We start from the raw sequence: 12848 nt of genomic DNA, 5'->3' as shown, positions 1-12848 counted from the left end.
AGCGATGTTAAGATGTCAGACAGAACTAAGATCAAATAATAACAAAGGAAAACAAACCCAACCCAACACCAAAAGGAACAGGAGCAACAACTCTCACAAGAATCTTGCAGCTCTGAAGATCTCGAAGGCCTCCTAACATTCTCAAAGCCGAGGCTTATATACAGGTGTACATCGCTCAATGATCCTACACAGGTGTACATCATTCTCTTGATGAGTCTCCCAGCCACGTCCACCGGTCGACAACAGCGGGAACAACCGGAGACCCGTCACAGTCTCCATGAGGAAACCCTACATTATGGGGAAAAAATATACAGTTTGTACAGTATAAAAACCATGTCTATAAACCATGAAAACTGTGTGTGTGTGCGTGCGTGTGTGTGTGTAACATCCACTAATCTGAAAGTGCTGCTGCCTCCTGTCCATTCTCTGTCGTCTGTCCATCCAGTCACTCCTTTCCTTTTGAAGCCATCATTCTCGTTCAATTTGATTCAGAGCTCTGTGACATCCTGTCTGTGTTCTGAGGTTTACCCAGAGAGCATTTCAAGGCCGTAGGGCTCATCTGTGTGTGGTCAGGTCTTTATAAAGAAGAGCTATCTGTCAGTGCGATCACCGTTTTCTGTGTTAGACCCCCTGCATCGTGCTCAGCAAGGCCACAGCATCACTGACCTGCATGGAAGGAGAGAGTATATGGAGGTGGGCAGAAATAGAAAAAAAGGACAGAAGTGACGTTATCACAGACACTAGATATCTCCTATAGCTTTAGGTCATTGATTATATGATACAAGAATAGTGTGTTCTCATAAAGAAAGAGGAAACCTCAATAAAGAGCTTATAAGTCAGTACTGCTTGAAGAGACCTTATTTAAATCAATATTTGAAGAAATATTCCATGTTCAGTATATGCAACAGAATTTTTTACAAATTTTGATTACCTTTAAAAATAATTTGAATTCGCTAATTGAAATAATTTGTTATTTTAAAGAAGTCATTCATGTCACTAATTTTACAGTGGAAGTAAAGCACTCAGGTGGGTTAAAAAGCTGACATGTGGAGCTTAGCTGTTTGCTTGGTTTATATTCTTTCTATAAATGTTTGTTTCTCATTGTTTGGTGACTTTTTCTAGTCTGAGGTGCACATTAGGCTGATAAAAGACACCAAGAGATTTATTTCTTTATTTTCTTTATTTGTAATTAACATAAATTGTTAGTTTTATCCTCATTTGCAAAGCTAACCTTCTGGGTACATGTCTGCAGCATGGTTTCCGGGGGTGGGTGTTTAAGAGGACGTGCGGCCTTCCTGTTCCTCATTGTATGCCATCCCAAAGAATTCTGGGTAGTGTAGGCATAGTCCATTTCTCAATGTGAGCAGGGGGTTATTGTTTCATGTTTTATTGTGTTTGTTTATAGTATGTAGAAATGTATTTGTTTATTATTTGTATTACTTTCCTTGTATAATTGAGGTTAATGTATTTTGAATATTATTTTCATTTCAGTGTAGTGTGTTATGTATTAAGTATGTGAACATAGTATTTAAATTCCCTATTATTGTCAAATGGTTGATCCTTTCAGTATAAAGCAATATATTTTTGTCTGTTAAGGAAGTTCTGGTGAGGGACCTCCGTGAGGAGGGTCACCTTCAGTGTTTTTGTTTGTTATTTTTGATTTGATATAGTTTTTTTGGAAGTCAATAAAGATTTCATTGACTGCAAGCAGTGTCTCCTGCCTTTGCTCTGGTCATGTCTTCACACACCTAAATAATTATTTTCAGTTCAAATCTGTTTATTTCAGTGTTAAAGTGATCTAAACCATTAATTTTAGATGTACATACTTTTCTAAGTTATGCATTAGCAATGTAATTCATTTGAGTGGAGTTTTACATCTGTGACTGGTATCCCTGATGTATAATGCAAAAGTTATAGCTTTACAGATTTTTTGACAATATGACAATGAAGTTAAAAGATTGTAGGCTATATAACTTTAAGACAAACGACACACTAGTCTAATCCTCCCACTCACCCCTGGTTTCACAGACAAAGTTTAAGCCTAGTCCCGGACTAAAATGCCTTTTTGAGCATTTTTAACTGAAAGCAACTTGCACTGACAAATCTTAAAACATGTCAGTGTCATTGTTTTGTTCTCAATATGCACACCAGTAATGTTTTTTTTTTTCCAAGGCACATTAATAAACGCTACTAACATGTCCTAATCAAACTAAGGCCTAATCCTGGTTTAATCTAAGGCCCCGTCCACACTACTGCGTTTTCGTTTAAAAACGGAGACCTTTTGCTACGTTTGCACCTCCCGTCCACACTAAAACGGGAAAAACGAAGACCCAAAACGGAGAAGTTTAGAAACGCTGCAGCTCCGTTTTTCGTTTTGAATCTCCGGAGGGCGTTTTAGTGTAGACGGGACAAAACGGAGGAGTTTAGAAACGATGACGTAGAAGGTCACGCTCGGCTCTATGATTGGGTGTCATCACCCATGACGTATCCTTCCCTGATTCGTCAGCCACCCATCACATGTCCCGTCACCGGAAGAAAACAAACAAAAACATCATGGACTACGTAGCTGATGTTAGAGAGTGCAACATGGATAACGAATTACAAGCGTTACTGACTTTGATGTTTTTGTTAGCAGCTGTTGTGCAAGCAAATTCTGCATTTTACAATGCTATAACTGCCTACATGCGCCGGAGGCAAACTATTATTCGAGCGATCTATGACAATTCCCGTGTGCAGCGGCGGTCCATGAAAAGAAATCTCTGGTCTTCGACATTTTCTAATCTTTGCAGAGGTAGCTAACGTTACTTGCTTCCTCATCAAATCTGAGGAATAGTCCATCCGTTTCCTGTTTACACCGGCACGCGCATGCACAGTGTTGGTGAATGGTGACGTGATCCGAGTTTTCAGTCGTTTTAATGTGGACGGAGATCAATTCTAATACGCAGCTAAAACGCTGGTGTGGACGGAGATCGTTTTCGTTTTAATTCTCCGTTTTTAAACGAAAACGCAGTAGTGTGGACGGGGCCTAAGCCCTGTCTGTGAAACCTGGCCACAGTGTATTCTACTTCAATGTATTCTAAGTGTGTATTTTAACACTCGCTTTGCCCAGTGAACTTCCATTGCAGCAACTGCAAGTTTTTATTTTATTTTATTTTTTTATCTACAGTAGAAGAGATTAGTCTAAATTATTTTCTGTGGTAATCACCATTAAGCTGCAAGTGCTGTCGACAGAGCTAAACCTTAACCTGAAATATTTCTTTAAGATAACCGTATATGAAAAGTTCAGCTCGACTCAACTCATCTTCCATGGAAGCTAAATGGTTAAGCCACACTGATATAGGCAAAAATGAAAAAGAGAGGAAAGACTCTCATAATTCAGTTAGTGCCCCCCTGGAAGTGGATACCAGAATAAAATGAGTTTTTTATATAAGCTTTTCTGTGGATCGTTTCACTCAAAGTACATAAAAGCCTCCTCAAAGTTTCTCGCTTCTCTTGCCCTCAGCTGAAGTATTCCCAATGGATCACAAACACAGACACACACAGCGCTAACCCACTAGAATAAAAGTGTTGACCACTCGAGCGGGGACGCACACTCTGCCTGTACTCTTTTTCACCCTAAAAACACAAACACAAACGCATTCACGTCTGCGTTCATGAAAAAATAACGCAGGTGTTCCATTCAGGCCTAGTTGCTATCACTCTAAAAACCTTCACCTTAACCCTGGGTCATTAATAATGCTTCAGCTGCAAGGAAACAAAACTTAGTTTGCACTTACAAGATCAGAGCGTGCGAGCATACAAACAAACAACCTGGCCAAAAATGCATTTTATCTTGTAGTCCTTAAGCAAAGCCTGACCTGTAAAGCAGTTGCCCAGAATTTTTTTCAAAAAATGCATAAAAGTCTAAGCACATTTTATTTTGCATTTTGCTCCTTTTTTTTAAACTTGATGAAATTGCTGTCATTGACTCAAAAATAGCCCCATAACGTCGGTATGAATTCAGATCAAAGAAGGACTAATGTCTGCATGTCCTGAGAGACAGATGTCTTTGGATGGGACCCAGCGATGGATGGATTTACAAGGATGTTATGAATGTGAGGATTGCAAATGGCCTAAAATCTGTGGAGTCAGCCATGGAAGTGAGGAACAGATGAGTCACAGGCTGTCTGATTGACTCACCACGAGACTGCCTGTGCTTTGGCAAACACACGCTCCAGCATGTCAACATTACTGGTGTAAATGCCAGGCCTGATCCCCCTGCATACAGGCAATGTGTGGTGACAAGCTCTGACCACTCGCTGCTGTCCTGTAGAGGCATTGTGGGGCTTTGAAAACAGACATCATGGTGTAACAGACAAGCATGCAGTGAGCCTTAAATGTATTTGGACATTCAAGCGAATGTTTTTTCCTTTGTTAATAATTATTAATTGGCAACACTTTACAACAAGGTTCATTAGTTAACATTAGTTAATGTATTAACTAACATCAATTAACCATGAGTAATACATTTGTTACTGTATTTATTCATCTTTGTTAATGTTAGTTAATAAAAAATACAGCTGTTAATGGTTTGTTCATGTTAGTTAACAGTGCATAAACTAATGCTAACAACAATTTAATAAAGTATTATTAAATGTTGAAATTAACATTAACAAAAATTAACAAATGCTGTACAAGTGCAGTTCATTATTAGTTCATTCTAACTAATGTAGTTACATAATGTTAACTAATGAACCTTATTGTAAAGTGTTGCCTTTTTATTTAATTTGATTTGACTTGATATTTATATAATTGCCGTATACATTTGTTTTTAATGCATTTAATAAATTATATAACAAATACAGTTTATAAGTACAAAAGCTATTTAAACAATAAAAACTTTAATATACTAATGCTCATAGTTATTGCGGTGAACTACACCTGTGGTTACTCTGATATACGTCTCTGTGAACGCGAGTGGAACAGAAGCTGCACACCAGTTGATTCTACAGATTCATATTAGCAGTATCAGGTATGATGAAGTAATATATGTGTGTGTCTATGTGTTACAATTAAAGCAATATAATATGAAGAAAGCTGAGATTTTAAATAATTGTGCTTTGGCTACTTTATAGTAGACTTAAATTTTGTGACCTATGTGCTCATGTTAATGGTATTGTATTGATGATTTTGTGCAATTCATATTTATAAACAACTCCAAAGAAACCACACCTGAAGTGAATTAGGCTGCATAAAGTGCAGAACTGTGAACCACACTTAGAATTTGTATCTCCTCTACTTATAAAGTGATGCCAATGTACATATTTTTCACTTTTATAGACCAGTGGTTCTCAATCAGGGGCCTTGAGATTGCTTAAATTCATGTAAAATAAAGACTGTTAAGCTTATACAAATAGAAATTCAAGTATTTCCTCATGCACTCTGTATGATATATATGAGTGTATGCTTACAATTCTTGAATATCCTCTGAAGTCCACTATGTGCAGCACTGTTGGGTGATTTGGACATACCCTGGCTTCATTGGTTTTGAAATGTTTTAATCAAATGCAATGACATTCATACATTAAATATGACCAAATGGTAGATAGTTTTGGGCAACTGTATCTGACTTTCACTCTTTCTCTGCCCTTCTCTCATAGTTTCAAGCATCACAAGGTGACTGCAGGCTGGTGCCCTGATGGCTGTTTCATGTAGAGATGTAGACTGTTTTCGCCACGTTCCATAAACCCGCTTATTATTCAGCCGCCCAATGTGATCGTGCCTTGTTGTGTCCAGTGGAGAGTCAAACAGAGCTAAACTCCCTTCCCATAAACACCATCCATGCTGCTAAAACTCACTGTTACACACTTCCATCGATCAGAAGCAGGAATGTCTGGGGACACGCTGCTCCACATCCACTCGTACGTTTTTACATGCATGGCAGCCTCAGCCAATCTGGACAGGTGATGTGGCGTGACTGTTAGAACACAGCTGGTGGTATGTGTGTGTAAGTGTGGTAAACGACCGGCATCCCGGAGCTTAGGCAAACAAAGATGTCAAGGGATGAGACAGGCCCATTATGGGAGGAAGTAAGTGGGAAAGGCAACGAGATGGAGGGAGAGCCGTCACGTAAACCAGGCAGCTTAGCTTCCCACTGCTTTGTCACCACAACAACCAGAGATCTGTTTGAGGTAGATGGATGTCCTCAGAGAGCAATGTGAGAAGGTGTGTGTGTGTGTGTGTGTGTGTGTGTGTGTGTGTGTGTGTGTGTGTGTGTGTGTGTGTGTGTGTGTGTGTGTGTGTGTGTGTGTGTGTGTGTGTGTGTGTGTGTGTGTGTGTGTGTGTGTGTGTGTGTGTGTGTGTGTGTGTGTGTGTGTGTTTGTTTGTTTGAAGGCTTCCTATGCAAACGCTAGCCTTAACAGTATGAAAGCAGGCGTGTAAAGAAACCAGCCACCGCGTGTTCGCAAAGGCCAGATGGCCAAGATGCTCTGGCCAAAGAAATGTTTAAAAAAAAGTCTCTCCAGCTTTCCCACCAGCTGTGTTGTAATAAAACACATTTATATCATGATGACTGCACCATCCCTGTAGTGTGTTTCCAGAATGCTCTATTCATGTGGCAGTATGGTACACTGGGCAGGATAAGCTAATGCCTGCTGGCTCTACAGTCTGTCAAACCCTAATTCACCGTTTTGTTGAAATAGCATCTATTTCTAATCGAAAAGGGGATGAAGGTTCTTCCTAACCCCGTTAGTATTATTATTAGTAGCAGCAGCATTATCAATTATTATTATGTTGCTTTCCTGAATACTTGATCCTGATTGGTCAGTTTTGGCATTGATATTTGATTTTACTTTTTTTATATTTTATTATTATTATCCATATAAACATTAATTTTATTTATTTTTATTTTTGTATATTTATACTTGATTTCTATATTTTATTTCTCCATTCCAATGGATGCTACTTTCATGTCACTTGTATCACTCTGCAGTTTTTCTATTTTAATATCAACAAGTTAGAATAGTTGACAAGGGCGACTGTAGTAAAAACGTCTGTAACACTTAATAATAAGGTACCATTTGTTCACATTAGTTAACTAAATTATTTAACTTCATTAGTCACAAGAACGAAAAATACGTATTACTTGAAAATGATTTCCATTACACGAGAGTAGATGTTAAAACTTCATGCTGATTTGTATTCGGCTTTCGCCAAGATAAGCACCAACTAAGACGTAGATTTACAGTAACCTATGCTTCTCCATCCATTTATGCTTCTTTAGTTAATGATTATTTTTGTGTAAGCTATTATATGTAGCTAGTGTGAGCAACAAAATGCTTTCTCTGTGTCCAGATTTGACTCTAATAATGAAGAAAAACTGGCACTTCTAAACAACATTAAAAAACAATATTGTTTTGGTTGTGTTTCGGCTCTGCGTGACCGAAATGCTCTTTCTCATAACTAAAAAGAGAGAGCGATAATTATACTACTCATAAAACATTCACTACTACAGCTTAAGAAATATAACCAGTTTCGATGGAAAGGATATCATGCTGACTAGCTGAAGATGTTACTGTTATACCTATTAATAGACAAGGTACTTCCTTCAAAAAAATACCAGCACAGCAGCCCATAATGAACTGACATTTCACAATAGATAATGTTTTACAAAAACACCATCTGAGTGTCTTTTACAACATTTCAAACCTCCAAGTTCTCACCATCTCCGGAAAGCCAAGCCGATGTTGATTCTCGTATTATTATGAGCTTTGTCGAGTTCTCTTTTTTTTTTGCCAGCAGACTCTCCTTTTGTTAATTCGCCAGAAGTTTTTTTTTTTAATAAGCTTTAACTTAAGTCAGCTATGTGTCGTGGTATACAGTATATTGTGGTCTTGACCAGCTGACTGTACATTATCACAAAATTTAGCCTATTGTTTTCACTCTTCAAATCCTTTTGGTTGTCTGTTTATGGGTATTTGTATGAAATATGACCCTACCTCACTCAGCCTCCACCATAGTCACCAGGGCACATCGCACATCAGTATGCGGATATGACCTGTGCGGTCAGCGGCGAGGTGATCTCAGCACCTTCGTAAATCCTGTACCGCCGTCCCTAGCTTTCTCCTCTGCCGTCAACCTGCAGCCCACGGGAGCCGTTAATGGAATGTCAAATCAGAAGCGGGCTGAACGGGTGACAGAGTAGTCAATAAGGCTGGGATGTTCCGTCTGGTTGAGGTCGCGGCCACCCTGTCTGTGTCCTTGTTGCTTCTAACAACAAACATGGAATAATTTAGCTTTTCTGGGTTGGAAACGGGTTGAATTATAAAGTCACAACTCTGACAAAGACCACAATTTGCTATGGGACATGAGGTAGGCTATGTTTGCAGACACTAATATTTGTCAGTCAGAATGAATCCAATCCAATTTCAGATTTTGAAATGTAAGTGTATAAGAACCCTAAACGTTGCAATCCAATATTCATCTGTTTACATGTGCACTGCATTTCTAACAAAATGTATGCGCATACGCAGTGCCCAGTCGCCGCTTTCAAAACTGGAGTTTTTTGGAGAAAGCTGAAAGTAATGCTGAATTCATGCCATGGTGTAATTACCGTAGTCTCGAGATGACAACACATGACACTGTATTCAGAGCTGTTCACATCCTCGGACTGGGAATTGTGGATTTCTATGACATCACTTTGAACGCCTAAATTAAACTGCAGTGGTCAGGTGGTACAGCAGTCATATGGTAAGTAGAAGCTCTCAGACAATTCCCTTTTTACAAGCTATATAAGGACATGAATGCTTTTTACAAGTTGAAATCACCTAATTGCTGTAATTATGACATGGCGTGAACGCACCCATACACTATATATATATATATATAAATCTCTCACTTTCTGACCAGTTTGGAAGACGAGAGATGTCAAAAGTATGTAAACATGCACATCATGGCACTGCACATGTTTGCAAATTATCTTTGAATCAGATTTAGAAAATAGTTTAAGTCGTTTACATGCTTATTTTTTCCCTGTAATTCCAGGTCTAAAACACCCCTTTCAGTCTGATTGAAATTGCATTCGGCTCAAGCTTACTTGGATCGATTGAGGTGTTTACATGAGTTTTTTTTTCAGTCCGATTAAGCCATGGATCTGATTATAGACAGATTATTATTATGGGTTTGTGGAACCATAGCTTTTTCAAATATTGGCTATAAGCACCTGCATATTTCACACTCTTCTAGAATTAATAAAGTTCAGCTTAAATAACCAGTATTGGGTAGAAGAATAGATTCATTTAAATTTGAATTTAGAGGCCTTCAGATATATTATATTATAATATATTATTATATTATATTATTATATTATAATGTTTATCTGTTGTGTTGCAGCTAAAAATATAATATTATGAATTGGCTATATATCATAATAGACTCCACCATCCAAGCTACCTTACAGAAAATGAGCGGTTTAGAGGATGGATGGATGGATAAATGGAGCGATGGATGGATAGACAGAATAAATTCATATGTTTTTAGATATTTGTTCTCCCTCAAATCATCTTGGAACCTCAGTTCCTCATCCTCTGGCCATGTGTTTGACACACCTCCTCTAATGCCATTTAACAGTAGCAGGCTTTGGGACAAGTGATCCCCTAGTCGTCAAAGCCTCCTGGGGATTTAAGAATTGTTGAAAATCACACAGATAAAAGGGAGCTTTTGTAGACTGTGCTGCGCTACGTGATTTTCCGGCTTTCATTTGTTTAGCACCTCTCTTTGTTTCTCTGTCAGACCTGCCGTTCGGTTTTATTCTGTTTTCACATGTATCTCTACTTCATCACCAAACACAATTGAAACTTTTTTTTACTTTGAATTATAGATGATATCTTGTAAGATGCTCAATGAACCTGAGGTGATTTATCGTCAGCCTTGCTGTTTTATTGTTTTCACATTCTTAGTCTGCGACTTTGAAGGTTAAAAGAGGACTGAGCTGAATGTATGCTTACTCACGTCTGAGGATGACCATCACTCAAAGTCAGCTGCTTCTGTTTATTCTCAGTGCCAGAGTGTCTGGGGTCAGTGCCATCAGTGTTATGTATTAGTTCCTGTGTCCATGTTAAGGAAACTCAATAGAATATGTTTAAATAATGCATCTGAAAGGCCAGAGGTCTGCATGTATTGTCAGAATGAGGACCTGATCCATGCCTCCAAGTGTCAAAAAGTGTTGTAGATCCTGAATGATAATATTTCTTCTTGCTTTAGATGAATTATTTAAGCAAAAATAGTTTTGCAAACAAATCATATTTGTGACTGACAAATAGAAAGAGAAGCTTATAAGGAAAGCTGACCTCTCGGGCTGATTTTGATGTATAATTAATCGGGGAAAAAACACAACAAAATATATAGTTTAATCTTTAAGCAGTCATGTTTTTAAAAGAATTGTTTTATCAAAAACGATACTTGTTTGCAATATCCGTGAATTGTTTGGCTCAATGAGTGTCAAAAATAATGAGCAGTTCACTTTTTAAATGACTTCACGCAGTGAATAAAGTCCAGCTATATAGAACGCAGCCTCGTTTTAATCAGAAAACCATGCGTAGACCTCTGTTCTGCTCAGCGAATCATGTGAATGTTGTGATCTCTGAGGATTTTGCTGCATATTACATAATTAGGGGCCAAGCACCGAAGGTGTGTAGGCACCTATTGTAATCTTTGGTGTTCTTTTTATTATTATTATTCTGCTCTGGAAGTCTATGGAAGCCCATAGAACCGCTTTTTGGAAAGTTATGTCATTTGGCACACAGATGCAGGACAGTGTGAACTTTATCCAACCAATTTTGGAGTCTCTAACTCAATCCCTCTAGCGCCACCAACTGTCCAAATTTGCACTCAGGTTTATGTTCATGTTTCTGTCATTTCTAATTTTCCGAAAAAATTTCAATGATTTGTGCCAAAAATCAGAAAACTGGTCTCTTTAGACTCTGTGCAGCATGCCGAGTCGAACGATACCAAATTTTCCCATATCGGCCATTTTGGGCGTCAGACATTTTGAATTTTGTCAAATTTTATGAAAGCATTGGCATATCATTATGAAACTCGGTATGTCTTCAGCACGTTTTGATAGTGCTCAAATAGTTTCGGGGCAGCGCCATCTTGTGGTCAAAAGTTGTAATGAAATTTCCCAAAAAACTTTTTATTAAATTAACTTAGTGTAATGCACTCAACGGATTCCTTGGGTCATGCCGAGCACATACATACCAATTTTGCCATAGTTGGCCAAACTTCCTGTCCGCCATTTTGATTTTCTTTAAGAACCTACTTTTTCCAACTCCTCCTAGATTGTTTGTCCGATTTTCACCAAGTTCGATTCAGAACATCTTCAGACTATGCTGGCAAAAAGTTATCGATTTCGCATCGATAGATGAAACAATTTCCGTATACTGCATCAACAAATTTGATTGCATGATGCCAAAATGAATCTGAGGCTGTATCTCTAAAATGCTTTGCCATATTGAGACCAAACTTAGCAAATTACTGTTTTTCGGATTTTTCAGCCTTTTTGCCTAAATTAACGTTAATATGTCTTTAACTGCTTAATTTTTCAGTTGGTCTGATGCTCCCAATCATGTTGGCATGACTTATCCTGCCTTCTTTGTGCTTTAATTAATGAATGAATTAATTTAAATATATAATTAACCTCAATGGTTTAAGTGGGAAAAAATACTGCATTTTTCAAAACAGCTTTTGTGTTCCACAGCAGAAAGTAGGTTCTACAGGGTTAGAAAGGGTAAATGATGACATCATTTCCTTTTTGGGTGATCTATCCCTTTAAGCTGCTAAAGTAGTACAGTTACCTGTTTGACTTGCTTTAATAATGTTTCTCATATCTAACCTACTTTGTTAATCTGTCAATGAAAGGTGTCTTCTCCTCTGGCAGCTGTGGCACATCAAGCAGAGCTGTGGAGGTTGTCGTGTGGCACACTCGCTGGGACCCAACAGTGGGAGATTTCAGAACCATCTCCTCTTCCCCACTGCGTGGCCTGTCACTCAACTCTTACTCACACAATTCATCTCTGTCAGGACACTGCTGACGACGCTGTTTGATGACTTCTGTTGGCTCCTCAGGTGTCACGTCACAAGCACAAGGGTCTGTATATGGTCTCATTATTCTCATTACTCCAGAGACTCATCACCACAATGGAGCCCCGCCAGTGCCATACTCGTGTGGCATGCCACGGTCGATAAATGAGTGGATGTAAGGGGGAACTCAAGGACGTTTTTTTGCCATTTGTATCAAGGTTTGTTTTAAATGCTGTGAAATGAAATAGATTGAGTGACTGCACATAATGTGCTTAGCAGTAAAGGTCAAAAGCTATTTGTCATTAGAGCGTCACTTAATTGATGGTTTTGAAAAGGCTCTGTTTGGCACGTTCAAAAAGGTAGCAGAAATGCATTACCAAGGACGCTGTGACCTTGTAGAGTTTTCAGTGGGCTATACCTATTTAAACCAAACCGTGAATCCGGTATTATACGATTGCGGTTGCCATGAGGATGCGGGCTAGTGGTACATCTTTAGTAAAGAGACAAAAATGAGGGGAGAGAGAGAGAGAGAGGGGTGCAAGGAGGCAGCCACTGAGGAAGAACAACATCTGCACACAGTGTGCAGGCCTTCTGCATTAACACACGGCTCCTGCAGCGCAGCGCTTTGCGGCCTTGCAGGCTGTGACCTCCCACAGGCTCAAGAGGAGCTATTCCTCTTAAAAGCCAGCTGTGCCCTTCTCTTTGCCAGCCAAACACTCCACAGTCCAGCTGTTCAACTGATCCCGACAAGGGATGCCCAGCTAGCTGTTTTATACCTACAGTGCTGGTCT

The 12848-nt window shown here is 38.8% G+C and overlaps 1 long non-coding RNA gene across 1 annotated transcript; it reads right to left on the bottom strand.

Annotated features, from left to right (window-relative positions):
• Nucleotides 1–408: 408 nt before the first annotated feature.
• Nucleotides 409–8670, bottom strand: LOC143756985 (uncharacterized). The gene is made up of 3 exons (XR_013210363.1): nucleotides 8591–8670; nucleotides 7977–8247; nucleotides 409–666 (listed from the first exon to the last, which is right to left on the bottom strand). It is a non-coding gene; the product is annotated as an uncharacterized LOC143756985 (long non-coding RNA).
• Nucleotides 8671–12848: the final 4178 nt, after the last annotated feature.

The sequence above is a fragment of the Siphateles boraxobius genome, unplaced genomic scaffold (genome assembly GCF_051911475.1).
Source record: "Siphateles boraxobius isolate OS27281-9 unplaced genomic scaffold, OSU_SipBor_1 3, whole genome shotgun sequence".
In the NCBI taxonomy this organism is placed as follows: domain Eukaryota; kingdom Metazoa; phylum Chordata; class Actinopteri; order Cypriniformes; family Leuciscidae; genus Siphateles; species Siphateles boraxobius.
The sequence above is the reverse complement of the archived record's forward strand: the minus strand, read 5'-3'. Positions and strand labels throughout refer to the sequence as shown.